Source organism: Sceloporus occidentalis, unplaced genomic scaffold (assembly GCF_023333645.1).
Source record: "Sceloporus occidentalis isolate IW3139 unplaced genomic scaffold, rSceOcc1.0.p SCAF_32, whole genome shotgun sequence".
In the NCBI taxonomy this organism is placed as follows: Eukaryota; Metazoa; Chordata; class Lepidosauria; order Squamata; family Phrynosomatidae; genus Sceloporus; species Sceloporus occidentalis.
The window spans coordinates 11,106,758-11,123,745 of record NW_028317012.1 but is presented as its reverse complement, the minus strand read 5'-3'; positions in this window follow the sequence as shown (position 1 = coordinate 11,123,745).

Sequence of the window (16,988 nt, the reverse complement as noted above, 5' to 3'; positions counted from 1 at the left end):
AAATAATGTTAGGACATACAAATTAATAGGAGTAACATTCTTTATGCTATAGTTGCTTATATAGAAGATAAAACAGTATCTTTAACATAGGCGATGTACGTTTTGATCCTGCACTTTTTCTAGATCTCGTCCTCAACACTATTCCTTACATTTGGTCCATCATACACCGGGGGCTCCCACCTAGTTTTCCGTATGGGAGAAGAAACCTAGTTCAGCCACTTAAGGGTTCACGAAAGAGAAAAAAGAGGGAAAAAAACAAAACAAAACAGGATAATCGGAGCTTTTCGTAATATAAGGGTTTGTATCATTTCATAGCAAACAATTAACATACCCTAAGTTGATACAAAATGAGACCTGGATGAGATGCCACATGCACTGTTGGCTTGGATCTATGTTAAGGATGGAATTGTACAACTCCGTCCTTTTAACAAGGGGCATGCATTCATCACGCACTTCAACTCAGCCAACCCAGTGCATAGAGTCACCCACCCTGGTATTTAAGTCGCGAGAAATGCCTCTTTGTTGTGGTTATGGTGAGCCTTTAAAAATTTTAGAAATGCCGCTGATTTTAGGTTATGGTGAGCATTTCAATATTTTTTTTGTCGTTGTTAACTGTCATATTAAAAACTTCTATGGGTAATTTATTAAGTAACATGATTACTTTGCATTACCGTGATGTTTATGTCAGCTATTCTTGTAAAGTATTTGCTCAGCTGCACACAGTCAAGTCAAACGGGAGTTAATACATGCGTGGAATCGACCAATCACAGTCGAGTGGGCGGGGTTATCCGGCCAACGCAATAACAAAGGCACGAACGAAAAGCTATGCATGGCATCAACCAATCACAGTCGAGTGGGCGGGGTTATCTGGCTAACGCAATAACAAAGGCACGAACGAAAAGCTAAGTGCTGATACAGCTGCTGAAAACCTATTTTGACACAAAAACTGGAAATTGGAGAGAAATAGGTGAAGCCCAAATGCCACAAGTATCCCCCTGGAACATAGTTATATGTTGGTGCATTCTAAATAATCACCAGCAAATAATTGGGAGTGCAGAATGCAGAGGCTTACCACTTGGTCGTATTTATTTGCTAGAGCATTTTTATATGGGGGTGGGGGGGGAAAGCCCCAAAAAAACATTTCATATATGTATAAATATTTATTGGGGGTCTGTGTGATGTTTTTTAACCCATTCAGGAGCAAGAGATTTTCATACTCCAATGATGACAGTTGCTAAAGCATGATTTCATTTTTATACCTTTGATATAAGAATGACACTTCATGAGTCCTGAGGTGATTTGTCTATCAAGGGGCATTTGTGATCTAAAAGATCAGACAAATGTACTTAAATATTTGATACCCCCCAAAACCTTAATCTAGTACAAATGTCCTGCTGGAGCAAACAAAATATCTGTATAATTATAGTTATTTCAGTGCGTTAGATGGAGCTTTCCTCTTGCTAGCAGTTCATCTGGTAAATCGCTACAGAATATTTGCATTCAGCTGTATCTTCAGCTGACCAGAAAATAAATTCATTAGAGCCTCTATATTAGTTGTAGGCAGGAATCTAAAACAGAGTGCCTCTAGTGGCAACTACTTCTTTATTGTTAATGCCATCGTGTGAATGAAGGCATTTTTAACCTGACGTGTAAAGGTCACATGGTGCTGGCCGTCGTATGTAAAGTGCTGCCCAGTAGGGTATAGCATCTGTATGTTCTTCCACAAATGATATCAATTACTGCAGAGCCGTCACTGAATCCCACAGATGGTACATTTTGCTTGTTGCTCAGCATCGCGTAACATTTATGTGTCCAGTTAAAAATTGCAGGCGCAATGAGGGTCCACCGCCCAGCAGGTGCGGGTTCCATCTCTGATACATATCATCAGCGACGTCGTCCATTAAATGCGTTTCATGATGGTACTGTAAAAGTGAGTCAGTTCTTTGAATACGGAATATATTTTATTTTAATATATACTGACCATTGCTCTTATGAGTTTTGGCTGTTGCTGATCAGTGGATTAGAAATGGGCATCTGTGCAATAAAACTTTAGCCATCTCATCAGTGTTCCAATCAACTGCAATTGGTGGCTACTGACTGAGACGGTTGGGGGTTCAAGTAAATGATCTCTCTCTTCTGCATCACGCCGTGTTCCTTGATGCACAGGGACACTCGGTGAACTTGTGGCTGTATCTCTTGTCTCCATTCACTAAAAGATTAAATGATCAGTATGTTATGCAATATTTCAACTGACCAGACTCAACTGCAGTTAGGGGTATCCCCCGGAGGCAGAGGACACATGGGGCTATGTTTGAGTTTGGGAGGGGGGGGGGCACTGGTGGATTCCTGGGGAGACTTATTACTTGCCTTCCCAGTCCATTCATGTCTAAGTAACCCTGTGCTTATTGGGGGCACAGGGCGAACGAGATGGCCCGTCTGGTCTGATTTTATAATCCTTGATACCGAACATACTTCATCTAACATACTATCCTTCAGAACCAACAGACTTCAGTAGAGTCTTCATCTTCCTATCCTTCTGTAAAACACATCGGAATAGATACAACACCTGTTAATCTCCGCGGCACAATATATTCCGAAAATAGTAAATAGAGAATCTTCCGTACCCTATGTCATTCCGATCGTGCTAATAGCGACAATACGTTTAACCCGTCACAGTTCATGTGTCCATGATCAGAGCTAGAATTACTGCTACCCAGGGTAAATGGCAAAGTGGCAAGTTTTCATGGGGTTAAATAATGTTAGGACATACAAATTAATAGGAGTAACATTCTTAATGCTATAGTTGCTTATATAGAAGATAAAACAGTATCTTTAACATAGGCGATGTACGTTTTGATCCTGCACTTTTTCTAGATCTCGTCCTCAACACTATTCCTTACATTTGGTCCATCATACACCGGGGGCTCCCACCTAGTTTTCCGTATGGGAGAAGAAACCTAGTTCAGCCACTTAAGGGTTCACGAAAGAGAAAAAAGAGGGAAAAAAACAAAACAAAACAGGATAATCGGAGCTTTTCGTAATATAAGGGTTTGTATCATTTCATAGCAAACAATTAACATACCCTAAGTTGATACAAAATGAGACCTGGATGAGATACCACATGCACCGTTGGCTTGGATCTATGTTAAGGATGGAATTGTACAACTCCATCCTTCTAACAAGGGGCATGCATTCATCACGCACTTCAACTCAGCCAACCCAGTGCATAGAGTCACCCGCCCTGGTATTTAAGTCGCGAGAAATGCCTCTTTGTTGTGGTTATGGTGAGCCTTTAAAAATTTTAGAAATGCCGCTGATTTTAGGTTATGGTGAGCATTTCAATATTTTTTTGTCGTTGTTAACTGTCATATTAAAAACTTCTATGGGTAATTTATTAAGTAACATGATTACTTTGCATTACCGTGATGTTTATGTCAGCTATTCTTGTAAAGTATTTGCTCAGCTGCACACAGTCAAGTCAAACGGGAGTTAATATATGCGTGGAATCGACCAATCACAGTCGAGTGGGCGGGGTTATCCGGCCAACGCAATAACAAAGGCACGAACGAAAAGCTATGCATGGCATCAACCAATCACAGTCGAGTGGGCGGGGTTATCCGGCCAACGCAATAACAAAGGCACGAACGAAAAGCTAAGTGCTGATACAGCTGCTGAAAACCTATTTTGACACAAAAACTGGAAATTGGAGAGAAATAGGTGAAGCCCAAATGCCACAAGTATCCCCCTGGAACATAGTTATATGTTGGTGCATTCTAAATAATCACCAGCAAATAATTGGGAGTGCAGAATGCAGAGGCTTACCACTTGGTCGTATTTATTTGCTAGAGCATTTTTATATGGGGGGGGGGAAAGCCCCAAAAAAACATTTCATATATGTATAAATATTTATTGGGGGTCTGTGTGACGTTTTTTAACCCATTCAGGAGCAAGAGATTTTCATACTCCAATGATGACAGTTGCTAAAGCATGATTTCATTTTTATACCTTTGATATAAGAATGACACTTCATGAGTCCTGAGGTGATTTGTCTATCAAGGGGCATTTGTGATCTAAAAGATCAGACAAATGTACTTAAATATTTGATACCCCCAAAACCTTAATCTAGTACAAATGTCCTGCTGGAGCAAACAAAATATCTGTATAATTATAGTTATTTCAGTGCGTTAGATGGAGCTTTCCTCTTGCTAGCAGTTCATCTGGTAAATCGCTACAGAATATTTGCATTCAGCTGTATCTTCAGCTGACCAGAAAATAAATTCATTAGAGCCTCTATATTAGTTGTAGGCAGGAATCTAAATCAGAGTGCCTCTAGTGGCAACTACTTCTTTATTGTTAATGCCATCGTGTGAATGAAGGCATTTTTAACCTGACGTGTAAAGGTCACATGGTGCTGGCCGTCATATGTAAAGTGCTGCCCAGTAGGGTATAGCATCTGTATGTTCTTCCACAAATGATATCAATTACTGCAGAGCCGTCACTGAATCCCACAGATGGTACATTTTGCTTGTTGCTCAGCATCGCGTAACATTTATGTGTCCAGTTAAAAATTGCAGGCGCAATGAGGGTCCACCGCCCAGCAGGTGCGGGTTCCATCTCTGATACATATCATCAGCGACGTCGTCCATTAAATGCGTTTCATGATGGTACTGTAAAAGTGAGTCAGTTCTTTGAATACGGAATATATTTTATTTTAATATATACTGACCATTGCTCTTATGAGTTTTGGCTGTTGCTGATCAGTGGATTAGAAATGGGCATCTGTGCAATAAAACTTTAGCCATCTCATCAGTGTTCCAATCAACTGCAATTGGTGGCTACTGACTGAGACGGTTGGGGGTTCAAGTAAATGATCTCTCTCTTCTGCATCACGCCGTGTTCCTTGATGCACAGGGACACTCGGTGAACTTGTGGCTGTATCTCTTGTCTCCATTCACTAAAAGATTAAATGATCAGTATGTTATGCAATATTTCAACTGACCAGACTCAACTGCAGTTAGGGGTATCCCCCGGAGGCAGAGGACACATGGGGCTATGTTTGAGTTTGGGAGGGGGGGGGCACTGGTGGATTCCTGGGGAGACTTATTACTTGCCTTCCCAGTCCATTCATGTCTAAGTAACCCTGTGCTTATTGGGGGCACAGGGCGAACGAGATGGCCCGTCTGGTCTGATTTTATAATCCTTGATACCGAACATACTTCATCTAACATACTATCCTTCAGAACCAACAGACTTCAGTAGAGTCTTCATCTTCCTATCCTTCTGTAAAACACATCGGAATAGATACAACACCTGTTAATCTCCGCGGCACAATATATTCCGAAAATAGTAAATAGAGAATCTTCCGTACCCTATGTCATTCCGATCGTGCTAATAGCGACAATACGTTTAACCCGTCACAGTTCATGTGTCCATGATCAGAGCTAGAATTACTGCTACCCAGGGTAAATGGCAAAGTGGCAAGTTTTCATGGGGTTAAATAATGTTAGGACATACAAATTAATAGGAGTAACATTCTTAATGCTATAGTTGCTTATATAGAAGATAAAACAGTATCTTTAACATAGGCGATGTACGTTTTGATCCTGCACTTTTTCTAGATCTCGTCCTCAACACTATTCCTTACATTTGGTCCATCATACACCGGGGGCTCCCACCTAGTTTTCCGTATGGGAGAAGAAACCTAGTTCAGCCACTTAAGGGTTCACGAAAGAGAAAAAAGAGGGAAAAAAACAAAACAAAACAGGATAATCGGAGCTTTTCGTAATATAAGGGTTTGTATCATTTCATAGCAAACAATTAACATACCCTAAGTTGATACAAAATGAGACCTGGATGAGATACCACATGCACCGTTGGCTTGGATCTATGTTAAGGATGGAATTGTACAACTCCATCCTTCTAACAAGGGGCATGCATTCATCACGCACTTCAACTCAGCCAACCCAGTGCATAGCGTCACCCGCCCTGGTATTTAAGTCGCGAGAAATGCCTCTTTGTTGTGGTTATGGTGACCCTTTAAAAATTTTAGAAATGCCGCTGATTTTAGGTTATGGTGAGCATTTCAACATTTTTTTGTCGTTGTTAACTGTCATATTAAAAACTTCTATGGGTAATTTATTAAGTAACATGATTACTTTGCATTACCGTGATGTTTATGTCAGCTATTCTTGTAAAGTATTTGCTCAGCTGCACACAGTCAAGTCAAACGGGAGTTAATACATGCGTGGAATCGACCAATCACAGTCGAGTGGGCGGGGTTATCCGGCCAACGCAATAACAAAGGCACGAACGAAAAGCTATGCATGGCATCAACCAATCACAGTCGAGTGGGCGGGGTTATCTGGCTAACGCAATAACAAAGGCACGAACGAAAAGCTAAGTGCTGATACAGCTGCTGAAAACCTATTTTGACACAAAAACTGGAAATTGGAGAGAAATAGGTGAAGCCCAAATGCCACAAGTATCCCCCTGGAACATAGTTATATGTTGGTGCATTCTAAATAATCACCAGCAAATAATTGGGAGTGCAGAATGCAGAGGCTTACCACTTGGTCGTATTTATTTGCTAGAGCATTTTTATATGGGGGGGGGGGAAAGCCCCCCAAAAAATTTCATATATGTATAAATATTTATTGGGGGTCTGTGTGACGTTTTTTAACCCATTCAGGAGCAAGAGATTTTCATACTCCAATGATGACAGTTGCTAAAGCATGATTTCATTTTTATACCTTTGATATAAGAATGATACTTCATGAGTCCTGAGGTGATTTGTCTATCAAGGGGCATTTGTGATCTAAAAGATCAGACAAATGTACTTAAATATTTGATACCCCCCAAAACCTTAATCTAGTACAAATGTCCTGCTGGAGCAAACAAAATATCTGTATAATTATAGTTATTTCAGTGCGTTAGATGGAGCTTTCCACTTGCTAGCAGTTCATCTGGTAAATCGCTACAGAATATTTGCATTCAGCTGTATCTTCAGCTGACCAGAAAATAAATTCATTAGAGCCTCTATATTAGTTGTAGGCAGGAATCTAAAACAGAGTGCCTCTAGTGGCAACTACTTCTTTATTGTTAATGCCATCGTGTGAATGAAGGCATTTTTAACCTGACGTGTAAAGGTCACATGGTGCTGGCCGTCGTATGTAAAGTGCTGCCCAGTAGGGTATAGCATCTGTATGTTCTTCCACAAATGATATCAATTACTGCAGAGCCGTCACTGAATCCCACAGATGGTACATTTTGCTTGTTGCTCAGCATCGCGTAACATTTATGTGTCCAGTTAAAAATTGCAGGCGCAATGAGGGTCCACCGCCCAGCAGGTGCGGGTTCCATCTCTGATACATATCATCAGCGACGTCGTCCATTAAATGCGTTTCATGATGGTACTGTAAAAGTGAGTCAGTTCTTTGAATACGGAATATATTTTATTTTAATATATACTGACCATTGCTCTTATGAGTTTTGGCTGTTGCTGATCAGTGGATTAGAAATGGGCATCTGTGCAATAAAACTTTAGCCATCTCATCAGTGTTCCAATCAACTGCAATTGGTGGCTACTGACTGAGACGGTTGGGGGTTCAAGTAAATGATCTCTCTCTTCTGCATCACGCCGTGTTCCTTGATGCACAGGGACACTCGGTGAACTTGTGGCTGTATCTCTTGTCTCCATTCACTAAAAGATTAAATGATCAGTATGTTATGCAATATTTCAACTGACCAGACTCAACTGCAGTTAGGGGTATCCCCCGGAGGCAGAGGACACATGGGGCTATGTTTGAGTTTGGGAGGGGGGGGGGCACTGGTGGATTCCTGGGGAGACTTATTACTTGCCTTCCCAGTCCATTCATGTCTAAGTAACCCTGTGCTTATTGGGGGCACAGGGCGAACGAGATGGCCCGTCTGGTCTGATTTTATAATCCTTGATACTGAACATACTTCATCTAACATACTATCCTTCAGAACCAACAGACTTCAGTAGAGTCTTCATCTTCCTATCCTTCTGTAAAACACATCGGAATAGATACAACACCTGTTAATCTCCGCGGCACAATATATTCCGAAAATAGTAAATAGAGAATCTTCCGTACCCTATGTCATTCCGATCGTGCTAATAGCGACAATACGTTTAACCCGTCACAGTTCATGTGTCCATGATCAGAGCTAGAATTACTGCTACCCAGGGTAAATGGCAAAGTGGCAAGTTTTCATGGGGTTAAATAATGTTAGGACATACAAATTAATAGGAGTAACATTCTTAATGCTATAGTTGCTTATATAGAAGATAAAACAGTATCTTTAACATAGGCGATGTACGTTTTGATCCTGCACTTTTTCTAGATCTCGTCCTCAACACTATTCCTTACATTTGGTCCATCATACACCGGGGGCTCCCACCTAGTTTTCCGTATGGGAGAAGAAACCTAGTTCAGCCACTTAAGGGTTCACGAAAGAGAAAAAAGAGGGAAAAAAACAAAACAAAACAGGATAATCGGAGCTTTTCGTAATATAAGGGTTTGTATCATTTCATAGCAAACAATTAACATACCCTAAGTTGATACAAAATGAGACCTGGATGAGATACCACATGCACCGTTGGCTTGGATCTATGTTAAGGATGGAATTGTACAACTCCATCCTTCTAACAAGGGGCATGCATTCATCACGCACTTCAACTCAGCCAACCCAGTGCATAGAGTCACCCGCCCTGGTATTTAAGTCGCGAGAAATGCCTCTTTGTTGTGGTTATGGTGAGCCTTTAAAAATTTTAGAAATGCCGCTGATTTTAGGTTATGGTGAGCATTTCAATATTTTTTTGTCGTTGTTAACTGTCATATTAAAAACTTCTATGGGTAATTTATTAAGTAACATGATTACTTTGCATTACCGTGATGTTTATGTCAGCTATTCTTGTAAAGTATTTGCTCAGCTGCACACAGTCAAGTCAAACGGGAGTTAATATATGCGTGGAATCGACCAATCACAGTCGAGTGGGCGGGGTTATCCGGCCAACGCAATAACAAAGGCACGAACGAAAAGCTATGCATGGCATCAACCAATCACAGTCGAGTGGGCGGGGTTATCTGGCTAACGCAATAACAAAGGCACGAACGAAAAGCTAAGTGCTGATACAGCTGCTGAAAACCTATTTTGACACAAAAACTGGAAATTGGAGAGAAATAGGTGAAGCCCAAATGCCACAAGTATCCCCCTGGAACATAGTTATATGTTGGTGCATTCTAAATAATCACCAGCAAATAATTGGGAGTGCAGAATGCAGAGGCTTACCACTTGGTCGTATTTATTTGCTAGAGCATTTTTATATGGGGGGGGGGAAAAGCCCCAAAAAAACATTTCATATATGTATAAATATTTATTGGGGGTCTGTGTGACGTTTTTTAACCCATTCAGGAGCAAGAGATTTTCATACTCCAATGATGACAGTTGCTAAAGCATGATTTCATTTTTATACCTTTGATATAAGAATGACACTTCATGAGTCCTGAGGTGATTTGTCTATCAAGGGGCATTTGTGATCTAAAAGATCAGACAAATGTACTTAAATATTTGATACCCCCCAAAACCTTAATCTAGTACAAATGTCCTGCTGGAGCAAACAAAATATCTGTATAATTATAGTTATTTCAGTGCGTTAGATGGAGCTTTCCTCTTGCTAGCAGTTCATCTGGTAAATCGCTACAGAATATTTGCATTCAGCTGTATCTTCAGCTGACCAGAAAATAAATTCATTAGAGCCTCTATATTAGTTGTAGGCAGGAATCTAAAACAGAGTGCCTCTAGTGGCAACTACTTCTTTATTGTTAATGCCATCGTGTGAATGAAGGCATTTTTAACCTGACGTGTAAAGGTCACATGGTGCTGGCCGTCGTATGTAAAGTGCTGCCCAGTAGGGTATAGCATTTGTATGTTCTTCCACAAATGATATCAATTACTGCAGAGCCGTCACTGAATCCCACAGATGGTACATTTTGCTTGTTGCTCAGCATCGCGTAACATTTATGTGTCCAGTTAAAAATTGCAGGCGCAATGAGGGTCCACCGCCCAGCAGGTGCGGGTTCCATCTCTGATACATATCATCAGCGACGTCGTCCATTAAATGCGTTTCATGATGGTACTGTAAAAGTGAGTCAGTTCTTTGAATACGGAATATATTTTATTTTAATATATACTGACCATTGCTCTTATGAGTTTTGGCTGTTGCTGATCAGTGGATTAGAAATGGGCATCTGTGCAATAAAACTTTAGCCATCTCATCAGTGTTCCAATCAACTGCAATTGGTGGCTACTGACTGAGACGGTTGGGGGTTCAAGTAAATGATCTCTCTCTTCTGCATCACGCCGTGTTCCTTGATGCACAGGGACACTCGGTGAACTTGTGGCTGTATCTCTTGTCTCCATTCACTAAAAGATTAAATGATCAGTATGTTATGCAATATTTCAACTGACCAGACTCAACTGCAGTTAGGGGTATCCCCCGGAGGCAGAGGACACATGGGGCTATGTTTGAGTTTGGGAGGGGGGGGGCACTGGTGGATTCCTGGGGAGACTTATTACTTGCCTTCCCAGTCCATTCATGTCTAAGTAACCCTGTGCTTATTGGGGGCACAGGGCGAACGAGATGGCCCGTCTGGTCTGATTTTATAATCCTTGATACCGAACATACTTCATCTAACATACTATCCTTCAGAACCAACAGACTTCAGTAGAGTCTTCATCTTCCTATCCTTCTGTAAAACACATCGGAATAGATACAACACCTGTTAATCTCCGCGGCACAATATATTCCGAAAATAGTAAATAGAGAATCTTCCGTACCCTATGTCATTCCGATCGTGCTAATAGCGACAATACGTTTAACCCGTCACAGTTCATGTGTCCATGATCAGAGCTAGAATTACTGCTACCCAGGGTAAATGGCAAAGTGGCAAGTTTTCATGGGGTTAAATAATGTTAGGACATACAAATTAATAGGAGTAACATTCTTAATGCTATAGTTGCTTATATAGAAGATAAAACAGTATCTTTAACATAGGCGATGTACGTTTTGATCCTGCACTTTTTCTAGATCTCGTCCTCAACACTATTCCTTACATTTGGTCCATCATACACCGGGGGCTCCCACCTAGTTTTCCGTATGGGAGAAGAAACCTAGTTCAGCCACTTAAGGGTTCACGAAAGAGAAAAAAGAGGGAAAAAAACAAAACAAAACAGGATAATCGGAGCTTTTCGTAATATAAGGGTTTGTATCATTTCATAGCAAACAATTAACATACCCTAAGTTGATACAAAATGAGACCTGGATGAGATACCACATGCACCGTTGGCTTGGATCTATGTTAAGGATGGAATTGTACAACTCCATCCTTCTAACAAGGGGCATGCATTCATCACGCACTTCAACTCAGCCAACCCCATGCATAGAGTCACCCGCCCTGGTATTTAAGTCGCGAGAAATGCCTCTTTGTTGTGGTTATGGTGAGCCTTTAAAAATTTTAGAAATGCCGCTGATTTTAGGTTATGGTGAGCATTTCAATATTTTTTTGTCGTTGTTAACTGTCATATTAAAAACTTCTATGGGTAATTTATTAAGTAACATGATTACTTTGCATTACCGTGATGTTTATGTCAGCTATTCTTGTAAAGTATTTGCTCAGCTGCACACAGTCAAGTCAAACGGGAGTTAATACATGCGTGGAATCGACCAATCACAGTCGAGTGGGCGGGGTTATCCGGCCAACGCAATAACAAAGGCACGAACGAAAAGCTATGCATGGCATCAACCAATCACAGTCGAGTGGGCGGGGTTATCTGGCTAACGCAATAACAAAGGCACGAACGAAAAGCTAAGTGCTGATACAGCTGCTGAAAACCTATTTTGACACAAAAACTGGAAATTGGAGAGAAATAGGTGAAGCCCAAATGCCACAAGTATCCCCCTGGAACATAGTTATATGTTGGTGCATTCTAAATAATCACCAGCAAATAATTGGGAGTGCAGAATGCAGAGGCTTACCACTTGGTCGTATTTATTTGCTAGAGCATTTTTATATGGGGGGGGGGGAAAGCCCCCCAAAAAATTTCATATATGTATAAATATTTATTGGGGGTCTGTGTGACGTTTTTTAACCCATTCAGGAGCAAGAGATTTTCATACTCCAATGATGACAGTTGCTAAAGCATGATTTCATTTTTATACCTTTGATATAAGAATGATACTTCATGAGTCCTGAGGTGATTTGTCTATCAAGGGGCATTTGTGATCTAAAAGATCAGACAAATGTACTTAAATATTTGATACCCCCCAAAACCTTAATCTAGTACAAATGTCCTGCTGGAGCAAACAAAATATCTGTATAATTATAGTTATTTCAGTGCGTTAGATGGAGCTTTCCACTTGCTAGCAGTTCATCTGGTAAATCGCTACAGAATATTTGCATTCAGCTGTATCTTCAGCTGACCAGAAAATAAATTCATTAGAGCCTCTATATTAGTTGTAGGCAGGAATCTAAAACAGAGTGCCTCTAGTGGCAACTACTTCTTTATTGTTAATGCCATCGTGTGAATGAAGGCATTTTTAACCTGACGTGTAAAGGTCACATGGTGCTGGCCGTCGTATGTAAAGTGCTGCCCAGTAGGGTATAGCATCTGTATGTTCTTCCACAAATGATATCAATTACTGCAGAGCCGTCACTGAATCCCACAGATGGTACATTTTGCTTGTTGCTCAGCATCGCGTAACATTTATGTGTCCAGTTAAAAATTGCAGGCGCAATGAGGGTCCACCGCCCAGCAGGTGCGGGTTCCATCTCTGATACATATCATCAGCGACGTCGTCCATTAAATGCGTTTCATGATGGTACTGTAAAAGTGAGTCAGTTCTTTGAATACGGAATATATTTTATTTTAATATATACTGACCATTGCTCTTATGAGTTTTGGCTGTTGCTGATCAGTGGATTAGAAATGGGCATCTGTGCAATAAAACTTTAGCCATCTCATCAGTGTTCCAATCAACTGCAATTGGTGGCTACTGACTGAGACGGTTGGGGGTTCAAGTAAATGATCTCTCTCTTCTGCATCACGCCGTGTTCCTTGATGCACAGGGACACTCGGTGAACTTGTGGCTGTATCTCTTGTCTCCATTCACTAAAAGATTAAATGATCAGTATGTTATGCAATATTTCAACTGACCAGACTCAACTGCAGTTAGGGGTATCCCCCGGAGGCAGAGGACACATGGGGCTATGTTTGAGTTTGGGAGGGGGGGGGGCACTGGTGGATTCCTGGGGAGACTTATTACTTGCCTTCCCAGTCCATTCATGTCTAAGTAACCCTGTGCTTATTGGGGGCACAGGGCGAACGAGATGGCCCGTCTGGTCTGATTTTATAATCCTTGATACTGAACATACTTCATCTAACATACTATCCTTCAGAACCAACAGACTTCAGTAGAGTCTTCATCTTCCTATCCTTCTGTAAAACACATCGGAATAGATACAACACCTGTTAATCTCCGCGGCACAATATATTCCGAAAATAGTAAATAGAGAATCTTCCGTACCCTATGTCATTCCGATCGTGCTAATAGCGACAATACGTTTAACCCGTCACAGTTCATGTGTCCATGATCAGAGCTAGAATTACTGCTACCCAGGGTAAATGGCAAAGTGGCAAGTTTTCATGGGGTTAAATAATGTTAGGACATACAAATTAATAGGAGTAACATTCTTAATGCTATAGTTGCTTATATAGAAGATAAAACAGTATCTTTAACATAGGCGATGTACGTTTTGATCCTGCACTTTTTCTAGATCTCGTCCTCAACACTATTCCTTACATTTGGTCCATCATACACCGGGGGCTCCCACCTAGTTTTCCGTATGGGAGAAGAAACCTAGTTCAGCCACTTAAGGGTTCACGAAAGAGAAAAAAGAGGGAAAAAAACAAAACAAAACAGGATAATCGGAGCTTTTCGTAATATAAGGGTTTGTATCATTTCATAGCAAACAATTAACATACCCTAAGTTGATACAAAATGAGACCTGGATGAGATACCACATGCACCGTTGGCTTGGATCTATGTTAAGGATGGAATTGTACAACTCCATCCTTCTAACAAGGGGCATGCATTCATCACGCACTTCAACTCAGCCAACCCAGTGCATAGAGTCACCCGCCCTGGTATTTAAGTCGCGAGAAATGCCTCTTTGTTGTGGTTATGGTGAGCCTTTAAAAATTTTAGAAATGCCGCTGATTTTAGGTTATGGTGAGCATTTCAATATTTTTTTGTCGTTGTTAACTGTCATATTAAAAACTTCTATGGGTAATTTATTAAGTAACATGATTACTTTGCATTACCGTGATGTTTATGTCAGCTATTCTTGTAAAGTATTTGCTCAGCTGCACACAGTCAAGTCAAACGGGAGTTAATATATGCGTGGAATCGACCAATCACAGTCGAGTGGGCGGGGTTATCCGGCCAACGCAATAACAAAGGCACGAACGAAAAGCTATGCATGGCATCAACCAATCACAGTCGAGTGGGCGGGGTTATCTGGCTAACGCAATAACAAAGGCACGAACGAAAAGCTAAGTGCTGATACAGCTGCTGAAAACCTATTTTGACACAAAAACTGGAAATTGGAGAGAAATAGGTGAAGCCCAAATGCCACAAGTATCCCCCTGGAACATAGTTATATGTTGGTGCATTCTAAATAATCACCAGCAAATAATTGGGAGTGCAGAATGCAGAGGCTTACCACTTGGTCGTATTTATTTGCTAGAGCATTTTTATATGGGGGGGGGGAAAAGCCCCAAAAAAACATTTCATATATGTATAAATATTTATTGGGGGTCTGTGTGACGTTTTTTAACCCATTCAGGAGCAAGAGATTTTCATACTCCAATGATGACAGTTGCTAAAGCATGATTTCATTTTTATACCTTTGATATAAGAATGACACTTCATGAGTCCTGAGGTGATTTGTCTATCAAGGGGCATTTGTGATCTAAAAGATCAGACAAATGTACTTAAATATTTGATACCCCCCAAAACCTTAATCTAGTACAAATGTCCTGCTGGAGCAAACAAAATATCTGTATAATTATAGTTATTTCAGTGCGTTAGATGGAGCTTTCCTCTTGCTAGCAGTTCATCTGGTAAATCGCTACAGAATATTTGCATTCAGCTGTATCTTCAGCTGACCAGAAAATAAATTCATTAGAGCCTCTATATTAGTTGTAGGCAGGAATCTAAAACAGAGTGCCTCTAGTGGCAACTACTTCTTTATTGTTAATGCCATCGTGTGAATGAAGGCATTTTTAACCTGACGTGTAAAGGTCACATGGTGCTGGCCGTCGTATGTAAAGTGCTGCCCAGTAGGGTATAGCATTTGTATGTTCTTCCACAAATGATATCAATTACTGCAGAGCCGTCACTGAATCCCACAGATGGTACATTTTGCTTGTTGCTCAGCATCGCGTAACATTTATGTGTCCAGTTAAAAATTGCAGGCGCAATGAGGGTCCACCGCCCAGCAGGTGCGGGTTCCATCTCTGATACATATCATCAGCGACGTCGTCCATTAAATGCGTTTCATGATGGTACTGTAAAAGTGAGTCAGTTCTTTGAATACGGAATATATTTTATTTTAATATATACTGACCATTGCTCTTATGAGTTTTGGCTGTTGCTGATCAGTGGATTAGAAATGGGCATCTGTGCAATAAAACTTTAGCCATCTCATCAGTGTTCCAATCAACTGCAATTGGTGGCTACTGACTGAGACGGTTGGGGGTTCAAGTAAATGATCTCTCTCTTCTGCATCACGCCGTGTTCCTTGATGCACAGGGACACTCGGTGAACTTGTGGCTGTATCTCTTGTCTCCATTCACTAAAAGATTAAATGATCAGTATGTTATGCAATATTTCAACTGACCAGACTCAACTGCAGTTAGGGGTATCCCCCGGAGGCAGAGGACACATGGGGCTATGTTTGAGTTTGGGAGGGGGGGGGCACTGGTGGATTCCTGGGGAGACTTATTACTTGCCTTCCCAGTCCATTCATGTCTAAGTAACCCTGTGCTTATTGGGGGCACAGGGCGAACGAGATGGCCCGTCTGGTCTGATTTTATAATCCTTGATACCGAACATACTTCATCTAACATACTATCCTTCAGAACCAACAGACTTCAGTAGAGTCTTCATCTTCCTATCCTTCTGTAAAACACATCGGAATAGATACAACACCTGTTAATCTCCGCGGCACAATATATTCCGAAAATAGTAAATAGAGAATCTTCCGTACCCTATGTCATTCCGATCGTGCTAATAGCGACAATACGTTTAACCCGTCACAGTTCATGTGTCCATGATCAGAGCTAGAATTACTGCTACCCAGGGTAAATGGCAAAGTGGCAAGTTTTCATGGGGTTAAATAATGTTAGGACATACAAATTAATAGGAGTAACATTCTTAATGCTATAGTTGCTTATATAGAAGATAAAACAGTATCTTTAACATAGGCGATGTACATTTTGATCCTGCACTTTTTCTAGATCTCGTCCTCAACACTATTCCTTACATTTGGTCCATCATACACCGGGGGCTCCCACCTAGTTTTCCGTATGGGAGAAGAAACCTAGTTCAGCCACTTAAGGGTTCACGAAAGAGAAAAAAGAGGGAAAAAAACAAAACAAAACAGGATAATCGGAGCTTTTCGTAATATAAGGGTTTGTATCATTTCATAGCAAACAATTAACATACCCTAAGTTGATACAAAATGAGACCTGGATGAGATACCACATGCACCGTTGGCTTGGATCTATGTTAAGGATGGAATTGTACAACTCCATCCTTCTAACAAGTGGCATGCATTCATCACACACTTCAACTCAGCCAACCCAGTGCATAGAGTCACCCGCCCTGGTATTTAAGTCGCGAG